The sequence below is a fragment of the Athene cunicularia genome, assembly GCF_003259725.1.
Source record: "Athene cunicularia isolate RWA chromosome 2 unlocalized genomic scaffold, athCun1 chr2_part1, whole genome shotgun sequence".
Classification (NCBI taxonomy): Eukaryota; Metazoa; Chordata; class Aves; order Strigiformes; family Strigidae; genus Athene; species Athene cunicularia.
The window spans coordinates 64,512,494-64,524,530 of record NW_020799095.1 but is presented as its reverse complement, the minus strand read 5'-3'; positions in this window follow the sequence as shown (position 1 = coordinate 64,524,530).

Genomic DNA, 12,037 nt, shown 5'->3' with positions numbered 1-12,037 from the left:
GCCGCCGCCCCTCCCTCGGGCGAAGGGCCGGCCCCCGGCGCAGGTGCTGCCCTGCCCGCCCGCCTCGTCGCGGGGCCCCAAGGCCTTCCTGGGGACCATGGCCGCGGGGGAAGGAGGGGTGCTGCCTCCTGCCCGGCCGTGGGGGAGAGCTGATGCCTGGGAGTGTGGGACGACCTGGGCTTTTGTTAAGAATCATAGAACCGTAGAATCATTCAGGTTGGAAAAGACCCCTGGGATCATCGAGTCCAACCATCAGCCCTACTCTACAAAGTTCTCCCCTACACCATATCCCCCAGCATCTCATCCAAACCACCCTTAAACACATCTAGGGATGGTGACTCCACCACCTCCCCGGGCAGACTATTCCACTGTCTCACCACTCTGAAAATTTTTTTTCCTAATGTCCAGTCTGAACCTCCCCTGCTGGAGTTTAAAGCCATTCCCTCTTGTTCTGTCACTAATCACCTGTGAGAAAAGACCAGCACCAACCTCTCTACAATGTCCTTTCAGGTAGTTGTAGAGAGTGATGAGGTCTCCCCTCAGCCTTCTCTTCCTCAAACTAAACAGTCCCAGCTCCTTCGGTTGCTCACCATAGGATCTGTTCTCCAGGCCCTTCACCAGCTTCATTGCCCTCCTCTGCACTCAACTTAGTAAAATGAGGTCCCTGTGCACCATGGTGCTGAGGAAGGATCTGGCAAGCCCTGAGAGGATATAAAACCCGAAGGTTAATAAAGTTAAAATTCAAGGTATCCACCCGTTGCCTTTTGCTTTTGAAGAGCCAGCCTCCTTGACTCACAGCGCTCAGGGCAGGAAGCCCTGCAGTGTGAGATGGATGGAGAACAGAAGGCAAAAGAAAATGGGGGAAACTTGTCCCCAGGAGCAAGTGGGTGGGAACAGGCCATGTTAACACTAGGTGGGTTTAAAAGGGAGGTAAGTGACTAAACACTCCTCTGATGTAAAGCCACATTTGAGATAACTGATCATTTGAATGTGTGAAGCCTTATTTCTTGAAGCTCTGCTGAAAGCCCTTCCTAGTGGGGGATCTCTAGGGTCTTTGTCTCCTTACTGCCAGCCTGTGATGTTTCTCTTATAGAGGAATGATGCGCTGGCCCCCTCAGGATGCTTTCTGTTGGGAATATACCTATTTTTGTAGAGAGTCTGGGGCAGACCCATGAACCAGCATTGCAACAAATGACTTCTGCATTGTGCAGTCCTGTACACAAAAACAATCCATGCCTGAGAAGCAGGACAGTGGCGTTAACGTGGCACCATGCCCAGCTAATCTTGAGCCTTGGAAAGCTTCCCTAGGCTGTGGTGCTACCCTGCACAAGAGCTGGGACTAGAAAATCCCTTTCCTTCCCAGGGCTCATACAGCAGCACACTTAGGGTACCAGTGCCTCTTGAATTTGGGCCTGAGATAAGTAACTGTTAGTGCAGTTCTGTGCTAGGGCTAAATCCAATATCCCCTTTAAGTAACATGCAGGTGTCAGAGGAACAGTGGTCCCTTAAATGAGGAGATGTCTACAGGAACTGAACACTCCAGATAGGTCTTTTGTAAATTGCTGGACCATGGTAAAACTGTGATTCCCTGCTCTGGTTGAGCTCTGTTAACGGTTTCTTTGGCTGTTTACTGTTCTCACCTTACCTGGATCTCTTCTGCTCTTCCTGTCTTCAGCTGTAAAGTTCATCTTCCCTCTGTCTTGCACCAACCCTAGTACTCTCTTGATCACATAACGAGCTAATTCAGCTTGCTTTCCAGCCAAAACCAATTTACTTTTTGCTGGTTTAGTGAGTTGAATTGTCTTTCTGCTGCAATCAAATGTGCGCTGAAGCAAGGACTTGGCAGAAGCGTATGTCCCACAGGGAAGAAACAGGGGGAGGGATGGGGGGAGAGGGCTACCTCTCTTGGCAGCGGTGAGTGGTGAATGTAACTGAGGCCTTAATGTGAAGTTGCAGTTGGAGACACTACTTACTACCAATCAGTTAATCTCTACGCCTTCTCAGTTTGGGGCTGTCATCCCACTAGCAAAGGCAGTCTAACAGCGGGAGTGTTCTACTGCTTCATAGTTCTGTTTATAATTCTTACTGTTCCTATTTAAAGGTAGCTTAGACTAGTTTGGCAGATTTCACTCTGAAGACAATTAAGGTGCCTGCATGAATTCTGTTCTCTTGTCTGGATAATAAACATTTGGGAAGAACATTCTTCACTTGCATCCAGCAGAGGATGTCTGCTCTTGATGGGAGGCATGAGGAATTACAGCTCCCTTTAAGTAGGCAGGTTTCATACAAACAGTACAAAAATCACAAGGAGACATGGCTGGAAACAGACTGGGAGGCAGGGAGGAACTGAAAGTACCTTGACAGCCACTGTCTACAGCATAACTCGTAGTTTTGTTAAAGCATTTCTCTTTCTGGTCTGAAAAGGTTTGGGTGTGGACATTTTGGTTTGATGGACGACTGGATGGCACTGAAGGGATGCAATTATAGACTGGGGAAAATTCAACAAAGCTGGTGGGTAAGGTAAGTGTTTCAAAAAGTGGTTAGTCACTATTGGAACCAGGTAGTTGAAACTGACCCAAAATTACATGGTGAGATCTACATTAAAAGCTTAACTATGTGACCATAGGGATTTTCCCTGGGACCTCATAAAGCAAACGCAAGGCATTGAGGTACTCATTGCTGGAGTTGCCTATGTATGACATAAGAATCAATGAAACAAGCCACAGAAAATGGTGCTGATTAGGGAGAAACAGCCAAAGGTAGCAAGTAGTAAGAATGTGTCTCTAAGGAGAAAAAAGTAGAAGGAGCTCGTGAAGGGATTTGATATGGTCCTGGGTGAATTTGAATGAAAATCATCACAGAAAAAGATTTCATCATTTGCTCTTACATTGTTACAGATAAAAGGATGCTGTGTTGTATGTAAGCAGACAGGTTTGTATTAAAGATACACCTGATTCTGTCATCAGTTTCCCCTTTTAATAGAAATAACTTTTGGGACTGAATTTTGGCTAGCTGCTGAAGTCCAGAGGGACTGATTTGCAGAAAATGAAGTGTGAACCATTTTGATTTTTTTTTTCCTGGTAATTTACTTGAGTAGGTCACATCTGTGTCTTGGATCAATGCAGTCCTGGATACTTGCTCCAGTGTAACAAAACAAAAAACCCTCTAAAAATCAATCTAGGTATAGGGTAAAAGGTGCCATAAATAGACCTCCAGGGACAGATTTCTCCAGCCAGCCAGGCAGGCCAGGGCACCACTGGAGTCTGTTCAGTATGACTGGAACACTTAAGCTCCTGAGACCAGCAGGACTAAAATTAGCTTTGGAATATTATTTTTTCTACCATCTCGGTGTTGCTTTTACATGAAATCTGTTGTTTGTTATAAACAGCAAGAAAGGAATTTGGGTTGGAGGCTTCCTTTTTTTTTTTTTTTTTTTTTTTTTTTAAAATTTTCTTAAAGACATTTTGAAATCCCTGGTCTGGAATAGAAGGTAAATTGAGTTTGGGAACTAAGTAATTGGTTATGTGTTGGTCAATTTTTTCTGACCTAATGGGAAAAAAAATCACAACGCCAAATATTGCTTCAGCAAAAGAATCATGACTGATTGAATATTGTATCCTTGGTGTGCTATTACAAATACTTATTTTTAAAAGCAATGGAAACAGTCCTTGTGTTTCTTTTATTGTTGTCTTTGGTAACATGTGAGCTGTTTGGTTGGTAGTTCCATCTTTTCTGAGGTTGAGTCCTTCCCAACATCTTCTGAGTAATTGCCTAGTTCCAATTTCACGATCTTACAACACAGTGTTCTGAAAAGTGGGATTTTGTCACACTGAATCTAGACTCTGGCTGGGGAATAGCCAGCTTCTGGGGCACATCCAAAATGGTCTGAAGGCAGTGAGGATGTTTCTATCGAAGCCTTGAATCGTGAAAGATCTGTGGGCCCCTTCGTATTTATATCAACTTGAAGTACTGAGCTATACCACCAGCCCTGGTAATGCTCTGCATCACCACAGCTGTCACTTACACGCTGACTTTCCTCAAATTCTTCTATTGCTGGCCACTCGAGCGGTATCTGAAACCTTATCATTTGTTTTCTTTTGTCCTGTTCTTAAGCAGAGTTGTAGTAGGCTGAAGCCATTTCTCCTCTTCTAAAATGATGAGTAAAACCAAAATGGCTTTTGAAATCTGAGAAACTGTTAGTATTAAAATTTGTCTCTCATTTCTCAACAGTCCTTTCTCACAAATTCCATCTGTGTTCTGCTGAACTTCAGGGAACCCCTGTCTTAGTAGCTCTTGAAGACTATCTGCAATCCCATACTTGGCTTTCTATAATTTACCACGTAAATGTAAAAGTATTTCAGGACTGAAATTTGCTTTCGGATGACGTCTGGACCCTGTGCAGATCTTTGCAGTCTTGACTGCTCTAAAATTCATACTGGTGGACCTTTGTGAGCTCCTTTGTCCTGACTGATCTGGAGACCTCTGTAGTCCTGGGTTTATGATTCTGGGTGCCAGCTTGCAAACTGCACAAAATTGCAGCAAGAGGAGCTTTGTGGGAGCTCATGGCATTTCCCTGTCTCCTGGCATGAATGCATTACATTCCATTTTATATTACTAAAATATTTATAAAGTTTTATTAACATGGTAGGAGCTCTCGCCTCTTTTAAAAGAGGTAGGAATTATGAGCAGTCTGCCTTCTCTCTCATTTAATCTACTCTCTCATCTAGTGTTTTTCTTTTCTCATCTGGACATAGATAAAATCCAGTAACATGGGCTATTTGTTTTGCGGTCAAAACTATCAGAGTTGGAGTCAACACTCCTGGCAGTCAGTGGAAAGATTTCTTGTGCATAGAAAATTTATGAACACATGGAGATGCTGTGCCTTAAAAGGTATCCAAACATTTTGTTCCTGATCAAAACACAATCCTGTGCAGCTCTGAGATATTTACAACTGGTTGGTCTGTCTGGGGCTGTAACACTGACAACTATGTGTTAAGCACGTAAAATAGGCATTAAATTTAGGTGTCCGGGCAAACAATTTGTTGCCGTTTCTTTTGACCTCCTGAAAAAGAAATGCAACAGTGGCATCCTGTGGCCCGAGCAGTTCATGGCAGGTGGGTCTGGCGTAGGGCAGAATCTGCCACCGAGGTCTTCCTGCACCGACCGGGAAACGGATCAAGATATTTCTAAGTTAGTTTACAAAACAAGTCCACAGTATGTCAACCTGGTGCACATTTACAACCTGAAGTACAAAGCTTCTGTCTCCTTTTCAGCAGGGGCCTTCCACCAACTTACATTATATTCTGCTGCTTATTTTTCTGCCAAACACTTTGGTGTTTGGGACTAAGAGGATGACTTCAGTTACCCTTCAAGGAGACAGGACATCAGTGTTGCTGCCTTTGTGCTGCTGAACATCTCCTCAGAAAAGGAGAGACTGCAAGTGTCCTGCTTTCAACTAACCCAGAGTTTAATGCGGCATATTTGTTCTAAAAAATGAATGTTTCAGGGAAGTCCAACGAAGAGAAGACTTTAATAAGAGTTGTTTTCTCTTGCACCTACATCATACCTGAGTGGTTACTCCCACACACTATGTGTGTGCATGTGTGTGTGTCTCTTGAGTTTTTCAAAGTCCTGGCCTTTACTTGTTTAATTTGGACAGACCATGATTTGCTTACCTCCTTAACAGCAGATATTGGCAGCCGTGACCACCAGGCTCTCTAAAAGATTGCAGGCATGCCAGAAGGCGCATTAATGAGGAATACACAGGCTCACCTGCACTCCTGTGGACAGTTATCAGGGAAGTGGCTGATGGCCTCATTTTTCCCTCTTCTCCTCCCAGTTTTACAGTGACGTCTTTTCTGTAAGAGAGGAGATGTTAAGGTGGTGTCTTTTAAAGCCTCTCCCTTCCTACTTCTTACCTTTGTATGTCGAGGTGTAAATGCTGTTGAAGGCTCAGCATCAGGAAGGAGTGAAACAACTTTGAAAACGAAACAACTTGGTTCATTTATGTTTGCATTTTCTTGTATCTGGAAAGCTTTGCATGTTTTGGGTGATCTACCTTGAGAACTGGAAAAGCAGCGTAGGGGCAAGGTTGTCCCCTGCTGTTTGTGCATGAAAAACTTGTGAGCATTAAGTTTTCTGTTGTGTGGGAAAGTCACTGTGATCACTTTCTTGGGATGGCTGAAGCAGGAGGCAGGGGAACAAAACCAGCAGCAGGCAAATTAACTGTTGCCTTTAATAATGAGTGAGTACTAAGATTTTTGTGAAATTGCTTAACTAAGCTTGCACCACAGTTTCTTGCCAGTACTAATCCCTGGGCTGCCTCTTAAAACATGCACATGCATGAAAACAAACAAATGTTAAGACTGGCTGTGGCTCCAGTGATGTTAACCCCTGCTCCTTTTTGTCAGTTAAACTGACAACCAAGATAAGAAGAGCCGGTGTTGGTATCGTCTCTTGCATAACAAACCACTCTTGACAAAAGAAGCAGCCTCCTGTCAAACGAATTTCCTTTACAACTGCCAAGAGGGGACTATTTTTAGTTTCATCTGCCATTCTTTACTCCTTAATCATCTGGTTCACTTTTCTCAGTTTTTCTCTTTTCCTCTTCCCCACCAGGTCCGATACCAGGTACTGCCACTAATCTGTGGAGGAGGAGAAGAGCACTGGGCTCTAAGGCTGTACCCTGTTACCATGTGTCTGCACCGGGATGCCACCAGCCTCACCACGTCCAGCTTGGCTCTGGTCTGTGAAAGGAGGTATCCTTCAGAGAAATGCAAATAGACTGCCCTGAATCTAGACGAGGGATCGCAAAGACTAGCAAGTAAATGAGATTAATTCTTGTCAGGAAAGGGTTTTAGAGAAGGCTGCATTCAGAAAACATGCCTGAAGTTGCAGGAGGGGAGCTACAAATGGCCATCATTGAAGCAATGTCACAGGTATACTGCATCAGGCAGCAAGCTCTTCATATGCCATTAGCAAAGCAAGGCTGAGCCTGGCTTTTCCACTGGAAATAAAATTAAAGTGCTTTAGGAATGATGGTGTTTATTCCGTAGGTCTTGACTCTATGGTACTGGCTGCCTTCCCTTTTGGTCTATTTGACCCACTGCATGTTTTCAGCCTGTTGAGCAGCAGAATGATTCTTGTCTTCTGGCTGAGATATAAAACAGAAGTTCTGTGTATCTGTAATCCATTAGAGATTTTGTGGTGCTATTTGCAAGAGTAAGAGAGTCTTAAAGCTTTGGTCATTCAGGAAATAGCACTGCTTTACACAGTTGCACATCATAGTTCAGTCAAGACCATCATCCTCTGCAGCATCTTGCTAAATCCTAATTCATGTGGGTGATTATATGTTCTATACCTTCTTCCTCCACAGTATGCAAGAGCTTCACAATAATGAGTGATTTTATGTCTATGGTGCTTCTGTACAAGTTGCTATAATACCCATTTTATAGCTAGATTTGAGGAGCATACAGGCAAAGTAAATAGCTTAAAAATCAAGAGGGAAGTCTCTGGCAGCAGAGGGAATTATGCCTATGTCATCTGAGTGAACATAACAGTATTGAAGTTAGCAAACTAACATTTTCCAGGGAAGTGCCACAATTCTCATGATGAAGGAATCACTAGAGATGGTCAAAACTTTTAACCAATCTTTTTCCTCGGTGGGAAAAAAAAAAAAAAAAAAAAAGCAGAAAAGCTTCTGAGGAGGAAAGCAAAAAAGGGACCTGGTTTCTCGAATGAGATGAGAACACAAATGTATTGTTGATAGAAGAATAAAAACTACTTTGCATCTTTTCTTCGGGTGTTCCTCTCTCCAGTCTTAGTCTTTTCTTTTTGTCTTCTGAGTGTAACTGAGTAGTGCAAGGGTGACCAGTCTCCTTAACTCTAAAAAAGTGCACCAGCACTTTGAACAACACTCCTTAGCGGAGGAAAGTTAGAGAGAGAGTTTGGAAGAGGTCTTGTGGTGACCACAGTGGTTCCTTAGGTCTTTGGCTGCTTTACTCTCCAATGGGATTGAACAGGGATCTCCTTAGCAGTTTTTGCTTGCTCACTTCCTTCCACTGCTTGGGCTCAGTTTGCGCAGTAGCCCTCAAATTCATGCACCTGTGCTGGGAATCGCCTGGTGTAATCCCAGTCTATGCATAGCAGAATTATTTGTGTGCTTCTCCAGGGTTGGTTACCCCTGCTGTGACATACACCGCTGTGCAGTTTATGGGCTGACATAAAACTGTTCCTGTTTTTCTTTTCCCCTTTATTCCATTGCTTTTGACAGTGTAACTTTTTAGTTTCCGCTTTCTTTATCAGGACATTGGTAAGCTCTATTTCTGATTCTGTTCTTTTCAAGCCCCTGAATTAGGTTTTGGTTTAGAAGCTGGAAGTGGGGGAAGCACTAGAAGCAAGGTTTGTTTTGCATTTTTGAAGATGCTTGAAAGTCTGCCAGAGAGCTGTCAGATTAGTGATGGCTTGTGACATATCAAAGCAGACAAGCGAGCATTCATAATAATTCAAGATCTGTTGAAAACCAGATGGAAGCATGGCTAGCAGTGAGGGCTTTTTAAAGGAAAATTATTATTGTGGATTTTCAGACTTGTAAATGTATTTCAGTCCTTGCTGTGGGAAGAACCTGTCATTATAGCTTCACATGCATACTTTTGCCTCTCTTACTCAAATTTTCAGTGTTTTCATCCCAGTTCATCTGTCACACCTCTCACCCATGTGCCTGGTGGGGACACTGCCTTTACGTGCCTGCACACATGGACTCCTGGTTTCCCTGCCACCTGTGCACATGGAGCTTTTCTTTTAGGCATTTATCCCTGCCTCTGTAGGCTTCTGTTGTTCTCCAAAAAGGCACGGTTGCATCTTCTCCAAGATCAGTGGCATGAGAGGTAGCAAGAAACTTCTTGGCAGAAAGCCTAGAAAAAAATCATTCAGGTTCCACCGGATGAAGATGGTCTGACCTTCAAAATTTCTCATAACATGTTAAGAGGTTTTGGGCAAAGATGTCAGGAAGAAATGAGAGCTTTACTTTCAAAATGGCTAAGAAATAGGAAAGCCAAAGAAAAAAGCAAATTTTCCTCTCGCACTGTGTAAAGGGCCTCTATGCTGAAGACATCACCAGCTGAATGCATATAGAAAGTCGCCAGCAATCATTAAGCTCAATTAATCTTATTCTTGAGCCCATGATAACATCTGTGGATTTTTTAAACAAAGCGATGGTGGGCAATTAGGAGAGGAAAATTAAAGAAAAGAGGTTCTGCTGTGAACACTCGTACCATCATCACCCAAGCGACGCTGTAATATAGAAACTGGGTCAGAGACACCCTTCCCCCTCCACACTGTCAAAGTTATTTGAGCGTCTATTGAAACCCTCACAATAGAAGAGTTTGGCTCCTGCATTAGCTAAGCAAAACTGATTTGTGTTTCTTGGTTCAGAAAAAGCTGCAGGGTAATTTTCTGTGCGGCTACAATGCAGGAGTTCAGCTGATCCCTGAAAGCTGATTTCTTGGTGATTTGCTTTTCGTTTAATAAGGCACCACTGCTTTTATTTAACATTCTAAATTGACATGCTGAATCTGTGTTTAGAAGCCTTAAAACTCTCTCTTGCCTGCATTAGTTTTAAGAGCTGCACTAGTAGCCTTCATTCAAAGTTCAAAAGATTGCTGTAAGTCTCTTGAGATGTCACTGGCTCTGTTGCCTTACTGATGATATAAATCTAAGTTAATTAGTTTATTTGATTCTAGTATAATTGAATTAAAATATATTAGTTTGAAAGTATGGCTTGGATAGATTCAAACACAGTGGTCTTCTGGACTCTTCCCATTGCCCTTCTTAATCCCATATATGAGTCTTTCATCCTTGTTTACATCTGTCCCATTAGCAGTCTCAGCTTTCCATTGTACTCTGCTCTGGTGTTTTTTTTATCTTGTTTTTCTGGCTTCTTTCAGGGAGTTTCAGTGGCTCTACCTTGTCCTGAAGAAAATGAAAAGAAAATCAAGCTGCACTTCATGCTCATAATGATGGTCTGCACAGGTGTCAGTGAGCTCAGAACCTGGGAATTAGGCTGTCAGGAGAGACATTGTTTGGCAGTGGTCATGAGCACTTATTCCAAGGGAGACACAAGTGAAGCAAAATAGTGGAGTCCGGTCCCCTCCCTGTTGCCCTCAGCATGTACTTTCATAGATTGAGCACATCCCTTCTCACACTTTTTTCTCCTTACATAAAAATTTGTTTCTTGAAAACTTCCTGACTTCCTGACTTGATAGACAGTGTTGCCTGGAGGTGTCTGGGGGATGATACTTACTGTTATCAAGCAATAGTGAGAACTTTTCTGCTCAGTTCTGATTCTTCATCATACTGTGTGTTAGAAAAGAAAAGAAAAGAAAAGAAAAGAAAAGAAAAGAAAAGAAAAGAAAAGAAAAGAAAAGAAAAGAAAAGAAAAGAAAAGAAAAGAAAAGAAAAAAAGAAAAGAGGCCAGTTTCTGAGTTAGTTTCAACAGGGGACATTTCTTGAGGTATCTTTCTTGAACAGGCACACAGTTCTCTATGTCATCATGTTTTCCTTGCATCCTCACAACCAAGAAGAAGAAATACAAATTCTTGCCATTGCACCCTGTTGCCCAAGTTTTGGGAGAATCTCAAGAAGGGAAGCCATTTCCACCCTGAAGTCTGAAGGCAGAATGACTTCTCTTGTTATCAAGGCTAATCACTTTCTAGCCCTGTCTCTGGCAAATACTCTATCTGTAATAATCAAGTCAGTGCATATGACATAGTTTTTTGACAGGACAATATTTCTTAATAATTTAGCAGCATCGCACGCACACACACACAAAAAGTTATAATTAGCTCTCATCCCTAAAGTTGGAAGAGCTTTTCAATTCATTGGAGGCTGCTGGCCAATTCTCTTATCTAATTGGATGAAGTTCCTACTTTCTCCCATTTCTGTGATGTCTGCTTTTACACAAACTCATTAAGTGCAGCTGTACTCAAAAGTTTGTAACAGCAGCCCCACTGAAGACTAGGCAGAAGTTTAATAGCCATTCTGTTCTCTCTTTTTCATCTGATCTCCATCCATTATGGTGGTTGATGTGTGCCCAAAGCACATTCTGGTGGATGATGCTTTCCCTAGCACCTAATTCCCCCACCTCCAGCTTTCTATTATGAATTACCTTACTAATTAGAAGCCAGGCAAATTGCATAAGATTCATCTGTCTGTTTTGAAACTGGAGAGTTTACAGCTTGCTTTCAAGGAAGATGGATTTAAAGCAATTACTTGTTTCTGTGAGGCATACTGAAGTGATTTTTTTCCCTTCATTTTAAAGCTGGCATTAAGGTGCAATCACATAATTGCTACACTATTCTTTAAATCTTCAGAGGCATTGAGCTGATTATACAGGTAGAATAGCAGCACCATAATTAACATTATATTAAGCTTTTGCATTTAGATGGAATTTTTGGCAAAATAAATACATTTAAAAAAAACCCCAACAAACACTTTTGTCAGTATGACTGCTTTTTTTCTCATGTTCTTATGTATAATTTTGAATTTCTACTGAATAGACTATATACAGAAATAAAAAGTCTTAATTTGACAGAACTTGGATTTGTCTTACTGTATTGCCTACATATATTTAAATGACAGTTATGAAGAAAGATTCACTACATACTTCCTGCAATACAGATATAACAGTTTTAGAAATGATTTTATAACTTCCCTGGATATTTTTCTTCCATGGAGAACTATTCCAAGGTTTCCTGGGGAACTTCCAGCTGTACAATTTCCTTCCCTTACCATCTTCCATCTTCCTATCAAACAAGGTCAGGGAGGCTGGAGGAGAGAGGAAAACTCAGGGGAAAAGTTGTCCCACAACACTGTCTCATGGGGGCACTTAGCTGTGACAATAAATGATCCTTATATAGCCCAGTGACAGGGAAACCTGTCCAACAATAAGGACCCCATCTGCAGTGCAAAAGAGGGGAGACAGCAAAGGAGCAGAGTGAGACACCAGTGGAGGGATTCAAAGCGTCTCCATCTTAAGCCA